The sequence below is a fragment of the Bos mutus genome, unplaced genomic scaffold (assembly GCF_027580195.1).
Source record: "Bos mutus isolate GX-2022 unplaced genomic scaffold, NWIPB_WYAK_1.1 CTG163, whole genome shotgun sequence".
NCBI classification, from domain to species: Eukaryota; Metazoa; Chordata; class Mammalia; order Artiodactyla; family Bovidae; genus Bos; species Bos mutus.
The window spans coordinates 764,249-778,690 of NW_027219084.1; the positions used below are offsets into that span (position 1 = coordinate 764,249).

The window sequence follows — 14,442 nt, forward strand, 5'->3', positions numbered from 1 at the left end:
TTCTGGTTAGGGCACAGAATTGGATTACCGTGATATTGAATGGTTTGCCTTGGTAATGAACAGACATCATTCTGTCACTTTTGAGACTGTATCCAAGTACTGTATTTTGGTCCATTTGTCCAGCCCCAGTTCCCCACTCAGCTGGTGACTGGTGGTTTGTACTTAAGACACACTGCATTGCTAATTGGCATTTCAGTAGAATGGGTGTTCTCTACACACCTTTTTCCTGGATTGCAACTTCCCCTCACCAGACAGGGGTATTCAGAAAATGCCCCCAGAGCATTGCACTCCAGACAGCATTCCCTCCACAGGTTGCCCTGTGTTCTCCAGAGTTCTGTGCTGTCCCTGAGGATCAAGATTCTGCAAAGATCTGTAGCCCTGGATATTCACCCCTCCTGGAGAGCAGGCAAGTACCTTGGGCTTTATCTTTCATTGGGGATTCCCTGGGCTCTGGGCTCAGAATTGAACACTCCTGTCAGGTTCCCTGTCAAGTCTTGCTTGGGTACTGAATTGCTACTGCTGATTCCCTGATGCAAATGTTCTTCCCTTTGCATTTCTTTAAAAAAAGAAAAAAACTGCAGCTATTTTATTTACGTATTTGATGCTTTTGAACTGTGTTATTGAAGAAGACTCTTAAGAATCCCTTGGACTGCAAGGAGGTCAAACATGTCCATCTTAAAGGAAATAAACCCTGAATGTTCACTGGAAGGACTGAAGCTTTAATACTTTGGCTACCTGATGGGAAGAGGCGACTCATTGGAAAAGACCCTGATGCTGAGAAAGATTGAAAGCAGAAGAAGAGGGTGACAGAGGATGAGATTGTTGTATGCCATCACTGAAGTAATGCATATGAGTAAGCGCAAGCTCCAGGAGTTGGTGAAGGACAGGGAAGCATGGTGTGCTGCAGTCCATGGGGCTGCAGAGTTGGACACGACTCAGAGACTGAAAAGCAATTAACATATTTGTTTTTGGGTCTGCTGGGTCATCCTTGTTGGACAAGGGCTTTCTCTAGTCACAGAGAGTACATGTTACCTAGTAGTTGTGGTAGGTTTCCATGGTGGCTCAAACAGTAAAGAATCTGCCTGCAATTTAGGAGACTTGATTCCATCCTTGGGTGGGGAAGACCCCCTGAAGGAGGTTATGGCAATCCATTGCAGCATTCTTGCCTGAAGAATCCCATGGACAGAGGAGCCTGGCGAGCTATAATCCATGGGGTTGCAAAGAGTCAGACATGACTCAGTGACTGTCACTGTCATTTTCCAGTTTTGGTGCACAGGCTTCTCATTGTTGTAGCTTCTGTTGTTTCAGAGCATGGGCTCCAGTGCATTAGGGCTTCCATACTTTCAGCGCGTAGGCTCAGTGGTTGTGACTTCCAGGCTTTAGACCACAGGTGCAATAGTTGTGGCCCATGGGGCTAATTACTCTGTAGCATGTGGGATCCTCCCAGATCAGGGCTTGAACCTATTTCCCATGCATTGACAAGCAATTTCTATCCACTGGACTACCAAGGAAGACCACACAAAGATCTCCTTAAGCAGTTAGCTTCCTTCCTGTTTCTCTGTGGACTTCTGGTTGCTAACTGCAGCCTCTGGTACCTCTAGGTCTTTCATTACCCTTCTCTGTTCATCAGCCTGGCTCTGTCCCCTTGTCTTGGCCACGTCTGCCCCTATTGATCTTGGAGCCACATGTGACATTGTTCTCACCTTGGTGATGAGTAGAGGGAGGGTGTTAGAGTCTTCAGAGCACACCATTATGCTCTTATGTGCAAGACTAAATACTTACTTGCTCATCTGAATCTGAAATGTATGTGGTGGGTTTGGGGGTTTCTTCTTTGGCTTTTTTTTTTTAACATGTGGAGGTGGTTACCACATTTATTGTCTCTCAAGATAGTTTTTCAAGCACAAGGAAAGTAAATTTCCTCTCTAGTTAATGTTTTATTGGTTGTTTTGAGGATTTGTACACAGCCAAGTTTGTTAAACCTTCTTAATGTATGTACTAAAGATCTAAAAAAAAAAAAAAAAAAAAGAAAGAAAGAAAGAAAGAAAAGAAAAGAGAAAACATAGTTTCCTTGCTAAACAGATATTCCAGTGACTTTTCCAGACTAAAATGTGGAAGCTACTTTTCCTTAAGGGGATACCAAATATTGATAGGCTGTGCCATCATAGGTCCCATTAACACAGTATTTAATATCATAATCTCTGCATGCTTGATTTTCTCTTTTTTATGGCATGTATAAGGCACATTATGGGAAACTGGAATGTCATGATGAGGGACAAGAAAGAGCCAAGATCAAAGAGTGCTTTGCTTTGGAAAGTGATTCTACTAAAAAACCTGGGAGGTGAGGTGATTTTAAGTGTTCATGACATATTTCATGCACAGTTGTGACTCAAATTGCCATTGAGTATGTTTTGTGATGTTTGGTTAAAAAATGACACCCTGCCCCCACCCCCCGCATGAAATAGTCAGCTGACACTCAGGACATGTGTGCTGTGCTAAGTTGCTTCAGTCGTGTATGACTCTGTGTGACCCTGTGGACCATAGCCCACTAGGCTCTTCTGTCCCTGGGATTCTCCAGTCAAGAATACTGGAATGGGTTGCTGTGCCCTCCTCCAAGGCATCTTCCCAACTCAGGGATCAAACGCATGTTTCTATGTCTCCTGTATTGGCAGGCAGGTACCTTACCACTAGTGCCCAACGGGGAAGCCCAGGTCAGCCATAGCAAATTCATTACACTCTTCTTTCCTGGTTGTACTGAAAAAAAAAAAATCAGTGAATAGTTTCATCTCTTTAAGAAAATAAAAAAGAGTACACTTCAAAATTGAAAAAACATGGGACTTTCTTCTTAAAGATGTTTCTAGAGCTACTGGTCCTTGGAAGAAAAGCTATGACAAACATAAACAGTATACTAAAAAGCAGAGAGGTTACTTTGCCCACAAATGTCCATCTAGGTAAAGCTATGGTTTTTCCTGTAGTCATGTGTGGATGTGAGAGTCGGGCCATAAAGAATGCTGATCCCCTACAAATGGATGTATTTTAACCAAGATGTTGGAGAAGAATCTTGAGAGAGTCCCTTGGACTGCAAGGAGATCCAACCAGTCCATCCTACAAGAGATCAGTCCTGAATATTCATTGGAAGGACTGGTGCTGAAGTTGAAACTCAAATACTTTGGCCACATGATGTGAAGAACTGACTCATTGGAAAAGAGCTGGATGTTGGGAAAGTTGAAGCCATGAGGAGAAGGGGTGATAGAGGATGAGATGGTTGGATGGCATCACTAACTCAAAGGACATGAGTTTGAGCAATCTCCGGGAATTGGTGATGGACAGGGAGGCTTGGTGTGCTGCAGTGCATGGGGTTCCAAAAAGTTGGACACAACTGACTGAGTGAACTGAACTGAGAGCTCCTGGAAAGCTTGAATTCCACAGATCAGGGATAAGATACTCCCTGGGATTGTACAAGAAGACAGAGACCAATGATGAGAGTACATGCAAGTCTGGACACATTTTGTGGAGGTTTTTTTTTTTTTTTTTTTTTGACAGGATTTTCTGTTATCAGAGATGTGTTCTCTAACTGCTTTGCAATTGCATCCTTTTCCTGGATGACTCGGCTCTCTCTTGGGAAACAAGGGAACTCAGAAGGGTGACCTAGGAGGTGATATGAATGAATGTCCAGGCTTGCAGAAACCAGTGCTATCTTATGCTCTCCTCTGGATGGCTTCCTAGTCATAGCTGATAAGTAATGAGTGTGATTCATGGCCTTTGAAATCTGATTCTGCACATAAGTGTTCCTCCTCCTTCTGTTCTGATCTCTGGTAGTTGAGATTTTCCACATCAATCAAAGCTCCACATCTGATCTCTACTGCACACCCATTTCCTGTGGTGACCCCTTGATATCCATTGAGTACATCCCTTGACCTGCATTCCCAGCTGACTGAGTCCTTGCTTACGTTCGTATTCCAGGCCCTGTGGTGGTTTCAGTCACTGCCGATTTGTGATCTGTTCCAGGTGGAAGAGATGCTTTTTCCTGTCTACCTAAAGGATGAAGCTGCTAGATGCATTTTCTCACATGATACAGGGTCATTCCCCTGCTTCCATGTCGGGCCTTCTGGGAGCCCTCCACCCCCCACGACACTACTGCCTCCAGGGTATCCTTCAGGCTTCTGAAACTCAAGGTATATTCCTCATCTTCCTCTTTCTTGACTCATCTTTAACAGCTCCCCTGCCAGGGCACTGAACTCACCAGGCTGACATTCTTCAGACAGGGCCTGGGTCCAGACCCCCTCCCATGGAATGTCCACCTCTATTTGTGCTGGGCCCTTCAAGTTGCTGCCCAGGGAAGGTCTATCATCTCCAGATGATAGAGCCTTGCCCCTGAGTCTTGCCCCTCTCACCCCCACTGCCCTGACCCAGTCGCTTCCCAAGTAGGTCCTGGTTCCCACTAGAACTGGAGGTCCCCTGGCCTTCATGGATGAACATTTTTCATCATCTGTAACATCCATTGAATTAAATACAAAAGCTTGCTTCCAAAAACACTTCCAATGACAGTTTTTTTTTTTTTTTTTTTCCTCTTCCCTCCCTATTGCTTTTTCGAGAACAAATCTTTCCATAAGGACAGCAAGAGAGTCTGCTCATTTTTGGACATTCCTGGTGGCTGAGACCGGCGCCTTTAGCACAGGCGGCTACTCCACGCCCGAGGTCAGAGGCAGCATCTGAGAGGAGCTACCCCGCGTCTGATGTTAGGGGTGGCAGCCAAGAGAAGCTACTCCGCATCTGAGGCCAGGGACGGCGGCTGGGAGGAGCAACCCCACCTCCAAGGAGCGGTGGCTGCGCAGGCCTAGAGGATCTATTCCACGTTCAAGGTCAAAAGGGGCAGCTGTGAGGAGATACCCCTCATCCAAGGTAAGGAGTAGTGGCTGCGCTTTGCTGGAGCAGCCGTGAAGAGATATCCCATGTCCAAGGTAAGAGAAACCCAAGTAAGATGGTAGGTGTTACAAGAGGGCATCAAAGGGCAGACACACTGAAATCATACTCACAGAAAACGGGTCAATCTAATCACACTAGGACCACAGCCTTGTCTAACTCAATGAAACTAAGCCATGCCCTGTGGGGACACCCAAGATGGGCGGTCATGGTGGAGAGGTCGGACAGACTGTGGTCCACTGGAGAAGGGAATGACAAACCACTTCAGTATTCTTGCCTTGAGAACCCCTGAACAGTATGAAAAGGCAAAATGATAGGATACTGAAAGAGGAATTCCCCAAGTCAGTAGGTGCCAAAATGTTACTGGACATCGGTGGAGAAATAACTCCAGAAAGAATGAAGGAATAGATCTGAAGCAAAAACAATACCCAGTTGTGGGTGTGACTGGTGAGAGAAGCAAGGTCTGATGCTGTAAAGAGTAATATTGCATAGGAACCTGGAATCTCAGGTCCATGAATCAAGGCAAATAGGAAGTGGTCAAACAAGAGATGGCAAGAGTGAACATTGACATTCTAGGAATCAGCAAACTAAAATGGACTGGAATGGGTGAATTTAACTCAGATGACCATTATATCTACTACTGTGGGCAAGAATCCCTCAGAAGAAATGGAGTAGCCATCATGGTCAACAAAAGAGTTCAAAATGCAGTCCTTGGATGCAATCTCAAAAATGACAGAATGATCTCCGTTTGTTTCCAAGGCAAACTATTCAATATCACAGTAATCCAAGTATATGCCCCAACCAGTAACACTGAAGAATCTGAGGTTGAACAGTTCTATGAAGACCTACAAGACCTTTTGGAACTAACACCCAACAAAGATGTCCTTTTCATTATAGGGGACTGGAATGCAAAAGTAGGAAGTCAAGAAACACCTGGAGTAATAGAGAAATTTGGCCTTGTAATACAGAATGAAGCAGGGAAAAGATTAATAGAGTTTTGCCAAGGAAACACACTGTTCATAGCAAACATCCTGTTCCAACAACACAAGAGAAGACTCTACACATGGACATCACCACATGGCCAAAACCGAAATGAGATTGATTATATTCTTTGCAGCCAAAATTGGAGAAGCTCTAAACAGTCAACAAAAACAACACCAGGAGTGGACTGTGGCTCAGGTGATGAACTCCTTTTTGCCAAATTCAGACTGAAGAAAGTAGGGAAAACCATTAGAACATTCAGGTACGACTTAATCAAATCCCTTATGATATGCAGTGGAAGTGAGAAATAGACTTAGGGGACTAGCTCTGATAGAGTGCCTGATGAACAGTGGACTAAGGTTCATGATACTGTATAGGAGACAGGGATCAAGACCATCCCCATGGAAAAGAAGTGCAAAAAAAGCAAAATGGCTGTCTGGGGAGGTCTTACAAATAGCTGTGAAAAGAAGATAAGCGAAAAGCAAAGAAAAAAAGGAAAGATATAAGATTCTGAATGCAGAGTTCCAAAGAATAGCAAGAAGAGATAAGAAAGCCTTCTTCAGCGATCAATGCAAAGAAATAGAGGAAAACAACAGAATGAGAAAGACTCGAGATCTCTTCAAGAAAATTAGAGATACCAAGGAGAATTTTCATGCAAAAATGGGCTCGATAAAGGACAGAAATGGTGTGGACCTAACAGAAGCAGAAGATATTAAGAAAATGGGGCAAGAGTACACAGAACTGTACAAAAAATATCTTCATTACCCAGATAATCACGATGGTGTGATCACTCACCTAGAGCCAGACATCCTGGAATGTGAAGACAAATGGGCCTTAGAAATACCACTATGAATAAAGCTAGTGGAGGTGATGTGAGATGAGTGCAATTGTGTAGTAGTTTGAGCATTCTTTGGCATTGTCTTTCTTTGGAATTGGGATGAAAACTGACCTTTTCCAGTCCTGGGGCCACTGCTGAGTTTTCCAAATTTGCTGGCATGTGGAATGCTGCATCCATCCCCAGGACTGGAAAAGGTCAGTTTTCATCCCAATTCCAAAGAAAGACAATGCCAAAGAATGCTCAAACTACTACACAATTGCACTCATCTCACATGCTGGTAAAATAATGCTCAAAATTCTCCAACCAGGCTTCAGCAATATGTGATGCCATGAAATTCCAGTTGTTGAAGCTGGTTTTAGAAAAGGCAGAGGAACCAGAGACCAAATTGCCAACATCTGCTGGATCATCGAAAAAGCAAGAGAGTTCCAGAAAAACATCTATTTCTGCTTCACTGACTATGCCAAATCCTTTGAGTGGATCACAATAACCTGTAGAAAATTCTGAAAGAGATGGGAATACCAGACCACTTGACCTGCCTCTTGAGAAATTTGTATACAGATCAGGAGGCCACAGTTCGAACTGGACATGGAACAACAGACTGATTTCAAATAGGAAAAGGGGTACATCAAGGCTGTATGTTGTCACCCTGCTTATTTAACTTATATGCAGAATACATCATGAGAAATGCTGGACTGGAAGAAGCACAAGGTGGAATCAAGATTGCTGGGAGAAATATCAATAACCTCAGATATGCAGATGACACCACCCTTATGGCAGAAAGTGAAAAGGAACTAAAAATTCTCTTGATGAAGGTGAAAGTGGAGAGTTAAAAAGTTGGCTTAAAGCTCAACATTCAGAAAATGAAGATCTTGACATCTGGTCCCATCACATCATTGGAAATAGATGGGGAAACAGTGGAAACAGTGTCCGACTTTATTTTGGGGGGCTCCAGAATCACTGCAGCCATGAAATTAAAAGACGCTTACTCCTTGGAAGGAAAGTTATGACCAACCTTGATAATATATTGAAAAGCAGAGACATTACTTTGCCAACAAAGGTCTGTCTATTCAAGGCTACAGTTTTTCCAGTGGTCATGCCTGGATGTGAGAGTTGGACTGTGAAGAAAGCTGAGTGCCAACGAATTGATGCTTTTGAACTGTGGTGTTGCAGAAGACTCTTGAAAGTCCCTTGGACTGCAAGAAGATCCAACTAGTTCATTTTGAAGGAGCGACTGAACTGAACTGAACTCAAGTGGGGACCTTCACACTGAGGAAACCAGAAGGGAAAGAGACACGTGTACCCCAATGTTCATCGCAGCACTGTTTATAATAGCCAGGACATGGAAGCAACCTAGATGTCCATCAGCAGATGAATGGATAAGAAAGCTGTGGTACATATACACAATGGAGTATTACTCAGCCATTAAAAAGAATACATTTGAATCAGTTCTAATGACGTGGATGAAACTGGAGCCTATTATACAGAGTGAAGTAAGCCAGAAGGAAAAACATAAATACAGTATACTAATGCATATATATAGAATTTAGAAAGATGGTAACAATAACCCGGTGTACGAGACAGCAAAAGAGACACTGATGTATAGAACAGTCTTATGGACTCTGTGGGAGAGGGAGAGGGTGGGAAGATTTGGGAGAATGACATTGAAACATGTAAAATATCATGTAAGAAACGAGTTGCCAGTCCAGGTTCGATGCACGATACTGGATGCTTGGGGCTAGTGCACTGGGACGACCCAGAGGGATGGTATGGGGAGGGAGGAGGGAGGAGGGTTCAGGATGGGGAACACGTGTATACCTGTGGTGGATTCATTTTGATATTTGGCAAAACTAATACAATTATGTAAAGTTTAAAAATAAAATTAAAAAAAAAAAGAGGTGTTTTGCAAGCAGAATTTCAGTGAATAATCCAAACCACAATATTCAACCTGGCCAGTGAGCCCTTGGGGCTTTCCTTCTGACTGGTGCACATGGACAGGCATTGTGGGTGGATGTGGATTCCTTTATCCTTGCCTGCTTGCCTTTTTGTACAGGAAGTTTTTTTGTTGTTTTGTTTTATTTTTTTATTTATTTATTTTTTTTCTGAGCTAGAGCAAGCGATGCTGAGAACTTTGCCTAGGTTATGTAGGGTACGATTGCTCCATTTGTGGCTCCTTCTGACAGTGTCCTCTGCAACTGGCAATGCCCAGCACTCTCTTGACTGTTAAACAGAGGAAGGCGATAAAAAAGGAGTGTATGTGTCTTGAATGCATGATGCATTCAAGGCACAACTCATCACATGTAAGATATGATACATCATACACAACTGGCAGGCAGAACCATATTCCTGGGTCCCTAGGTCCAGCCTCAGGTCTGTGCTTTACCAGGTTCAAGCCCAATGAAGTCTTCTTCATGGGAGAAGTTTGATGGGGTCAAGAGTACAGACCAAAGGTCTTCAAAGCTGCCTCATTTGCAACTCTCTTCATGATGAATGAGAAAAAATGTTGGATAAATGCTTTGTTTTGCTGAGGAAGCCAAGGATCTCAGAGATCCCCAGCTAATCTGTCTGTCAATCCTGCAGGCATTTTTGCTGGGAGTTTAGTTGGAGTGTGGTTTGGGTGAGGCAGATGGGCTGCCTTGTAATGCAGTTTTTGTGGCTGGAGGAGGAGCTGGGAAGTCTTTGCAGATGAAGGGAAGCAACACAATATGCTCTGGGCTTCAGAGTGAAGCCAGACCTTTGTTCAAATATTTTTAATTTATTTGGCCATGCAAAATCTTCATTGAAGATCTTCTCTCTTCATTGTAGCATTTAGAATATTTAGCTGTGGCACGTGGGATCTAGTTCCCTGACCAGGAATTGAACCCCTTACCCTGCATTAAGGAGCACAGAGACTTAGCCACTGGACCATTGGGCTAGTCCCTTAGCCAAACATTAATGACAGTGCTTTGAGAGAGTCTTGCATGCAAGGGTTTCTGGGGATTAGAAAGAAAACCCCACCAGGTGACGGCTGAGGCACTATAGGTGATGGGTTTCTATAGGAAGTGCTACCTTCAGAACTTATCCTAAAATCTTGCAAGTTCCTCCATTGTCATGGTTTCACCTAAAGGTTTTCTTGTGATGCTCAGATTCAACAGTTCTGCACGTGTCTGCTTGTTGTCTCTACTGGGACACCCACCCCTTCTTTCTCCTCCGTGATGTTGAAGCTGAAACTCCAATACCTTGGCCACCTGATATGGCGAGCTGACTCATTTGAAAAGACCCTGATGCTGGGAAAGATTGAGGGCAGGAGAAGAGGCTGACAGAGGATGAGATGGTTGTATGGCATCACCAGTACAATGGACATGAGTTTGGGTGGACTCTGGGAGTCGGGGATGGACAGTGAGGCATGGTGTGCTGCAGTTCATGGTGTTACAAAGAGTCAGACACAACTGAGAGACTGAACTGAACCTGCTCCTTCATCCTATTTCCAGGCAGCCCAAGGATTTTGTCCTCTGCTGTTCATGGGTCTGTTTTCTATGTGGGCAGCCTCCATAACTACCTCTCCAGTCTTTAAGTTCCTTCCCCTGTTGTTCACTCCATTTCTTTTTTTCTCTGGAACTCACACCTCCCACCCACCCCAGCTAACTGCCCAACAACCCTCTGATTGTAAACAGCCCCTGGGCCTCCCAGCTGGGGCATGACAAAATCTAAGCTCTCCACAATGTATCCATCACCTTGGCTGTTTCTGGGTGAATGTGTAATCTTAGCCAGATTGAAGATTATTAATGTTGGGATTTGTCATTATGTTGTGATGAAAATTGTCTAGAATCTGAAACTGGTTTTCAGCCAAATGAATTGCTTCATAGTTCTGTTAGGAGTAGTCATTTTGTTTGTGGTATCAACTCACAATAAATAATTGACTCTGTTACTCTAAGGAGTTGTTCTCAGGTCTAGGTGGAGAAACAAGTCCAAGTACCATGTAGTTTCATCCATGAGCCTGTCAGTGACTCCCAGAGGAGGAATGTTTCCTTGCTTTAGTGCCTGGTAAGGTTTGGAATTGATTTTCAGGTCAGCCCTGGTATATAGTGGGAGCAAAACAAACTTCCAAAACTGTACATAAACATTCATCATTTTTTGCTAATTTTCCTAGCATTTTGTAAAAAGAATGGCTTTTTGGTGTAGAACAGGGGTTGGCTTTTTTTTTTTCCTAGTGCCAAGCCAAGTAGTAAATATTTTTGGCCTTATAGGCCCCAAATTATTCCATTCTCTCCAGTAGCAGTGGAGAGTAGTTTACGTATCATAAATGGGTGTAGTTGTATTCTAGTAAAATTTTATTTAACACCCCATCCCCCCCCTGCAAAAAAATACAGATATCTAGATTTTTGGCAAGGGGAGGATAGGATACACCATCTAGCATGTGGGATTTTCCTGGCCAGGAATGGAAACCAGGCCCCCTACATTGGGAGCATGGAGTCTTAATCACTAGACCACAGGGAAGTCCTATTTGGTGGGATTTGATTCATGGGTCATAGAGCTTCTCTGGTAGTTTAGCTGGTAAAGAATCCACCTACAATGCAGGAGGCCCTGGTTCAATTCCTGGGTTGGGAAGATCTGCTGGAGAAGGGACTGCCTACCCACTCCAGTATTCTTGGGGCTCCCTGGTGGCTCAGAGTGTAAAGAAACTGCCACAATTCAGGGGGCCTTGGTTCAATCCCTGGGTTTGAAAGATCCACTGGAGGGAGAAAATGGCTACCCACTGCAGTATTTTTGCCTGGAGACCTCCATGGATAGAGGAGCATGGAAGACTGCAGTCCATGGGATCACGAAAAATCAGAGATGACTAAGAAACTAAGCACAACATACAGTTTGCAGGGCACTGGTACAGAAAGTAGGTTGGTTAAGTGATGACTTACTTAATGCTTAGTTGGATTATTACTATATAAGATAAGCTGAGTTTAGGACTTACAGATTGAAAATTCTGATCATAAAAGTCATAAAATCCTTTTAATGAGTCAATCAATATACTTGCATATATACTGTATATAACTCTTGAGTAGAGTGTTTTACATACCTTGGTTCAATCCTCTGGTCAGGGAGATAGATCCCATTTTCCAGAGCTAAGACTCTATGCCACGATGAAGACTGTAGGTGCCACGTGCTGCAACTGAGACCCAGCACAGTGAAATAAGTAAATATATAAAAGCAGTCTAGCAGGTCCTGAAAATGTTTACTCTAGTTACCATATGACTCCGCCATTCTACTCCTAGTTTTACACCCAAGAGAAATGAGGATGTATATGCACACACAAACATGTGTATACAAGTGTTCATGGGTGTTGATAGCCAAATGCATGGATTTGAGTTGGACTCTAAAGAAAGCTGAGCACTGAAGATTGATGCTTTTGACATGCAAATATTTTGTGTTGGAGAAGACTCTTAAGAGTCCCTTGGACTGCAAGGAGATCCAACCAGTCCATCCTAAAGGAACTCAGTCCTGAATATTCATTGGAAAGACTGATGTTGAAGCTGAAACTCCAATACTTTGACCACCTGATGCAAAGAACTGACTCACTGGAAAAGACCTTGATGCTGGTAAAGACTGAAGGTGGTAGGAGAAGGGGATGCCAGAAGATGAGATGATTGGATGGCATCACTGACTCAATGGGCATAAGTTTTAATAAGTTCTGGGCATTCATGATGGACAGGGAGGCCTGGTGTGCTGCAGTTTGTAGGGTTGCAAAGACTCAGACATGACTGAGCAACCGAACTGAGCTGGCTTAATAGCCAAAAAGTAAAAAAAAAATGTAAATATATTTATCCCTGATGAACAGATAAATCAAATGTGATTGATTGGTCAATAGTGGAATATCACTCAGCCATAAGAAGGAATGGAGTCCCCACACACAGGTCAACAGGGGTGCATCTGAAAAACACATTATGAGTGAAAGAAGCCAGACTCATAAGGCCACCTGTTGTTTGACTCTATGTATATCAAGTGTCCACAGTAGGTACATCCAAGACATACACATGGTTTCCAGGGTCCAGGAGGGCTGGAGAGTGACTGCTGGCAGGCATGAGGTTTCTTCTAGGCTTAGGAAACCTGTTCTCAACTGGGTGGGTGGTAAACATTGGACCACTCTGAGTACAACTAACATTCCATTCATTAATTCATATGTACATGGGGGGATTGATGTTTATTTGAATTATAGCTAAATAAAGCTGTTACAGAAATAAAAAAATAAAGAAAATATTAAAAGAAAACTGTTACATAAAAAGTCCTAGGTGCAGGACTTTTTAAAAAAATATATATATATATATATATTTTTGGCTCTCATGGGTCTTTGTTGGTGCATGTGGGCTTTCTCCAAGTGTGGCGAACAAAGGCCCCTGTCCATGTGCAGCATATGGGCTTCTCATTGTGATGGTGTCTCTCACTGTGGGACATGGATGGGCTCTAGGTCACACAGGCTTCAGTAGTTGCAGCACATGGGCTCAATAGTTGCAGCACATGGACTCTGGAGCCCAGGCTTAGTGGTTGTCATGCACTTGTACTTTGGCATGTGGACTCTTCCCTGACCAGGGATCTAACCCATGTCTGCCATGTTGGCAGGCAGATTTTTAGCCATGGGACCCCCAGGAAAGCTCTAGGTACAAGACTGATAGGTGACAAATAACTAGTCAATAATTTTAAAACACCCTTTTTTTTTTTTTTTTTTTTTTTTTTTTTTTGGGTGGGGAAGGAGATCCAGAAAGCAAAGGGGTCTGTCTGGATCCCCTGTTTCTGGTGTATATTTGAGTGTTTGTGTATTCTGCTGTCTCTTCTGTAAGTGGTAGGCCTTGCAGATACAGACTAGATGAGGGGTATAGACCAGGAGAGGGGTGCATCCCTGGTCTCCCACAGGTAATCGGGGCCCAAGCTGGATACCTTCATTTCTCGGTTGTCCTGAAGCCAGTCTGAGAATAGATAGGTAGCACAGAGCTGTAACTGACACATCCTCCTGTCTGCATCCTGGGGACTGGTTTGCTCTCTTTTTGTTGGGGGGAGGCATATGGACCCTCTTCCTGAGTTGCAGGTCAAAGAAGGGAACAAAGCCTCAGTCATGGAGAAACTGCTGGCCAGAGATGAGATGGCAGTCATCAACGACATTGGTCTGTCCCGGTTTAGAAAGAAGGCCATCTGCCTGGTGAAGGGGTCACATAAGATCCTGAAGCTGGTGGTGAAAACTTAAGACCAGGGTGTCAAGCCTTGTTTACAGACAGAGATAAGCAGGCCAGCAAAGCGTGCAGACTGTTGGCTGCACTGTGTCAACTGTGGCAGTCCCAGTGTCAACATGTATGTGTCTGTGCATATGTGGGTGAATGTATACACTTAGGAAATATAAGAGTGATTCATCTCTTGGTTAAAGATGAATCCAACATCTCAAATTTAAAAGATTACCTTTGATTATTAGTTTTATGTTGAAGTATAGTTAACTTAGTTAAAGCTCCAAACCTTTGGCCACCTGATGCAAATGGCTGACTCATTGGAAAAGACCCCAATGCTGGGAAAGACTGAAGGTAGGAGGAGAAGAGGAAAATAGATGAGATGATTGCATGGCATCACAAACTCAATGAACATGAGTTTGAGCAAACTCTGGTAGGTGGTGAAGGACCAGGAAGCATGAAATGCTGCAGTCCATGGGATTGCAAAAAGTCAGACACAACTTGTTGGCTGAACAATAACATAGT

At 43.6% G+C, this 14,442-nt stretch overlaps 1 pseudogene; it reads left to right on the plus strand.

Annotated features, from left to right (window-relative positions):
* The window catches only part of LOC138986793 (protein Shroom2-like), a 137,833-nt pseudogene extending 123,890 nt beyond the window's left edge, over positions 1–13,943 (plus strand).
* The last annotated feature ends 499 nt before the right edge of the window (positions 13,944–14,442 follow it).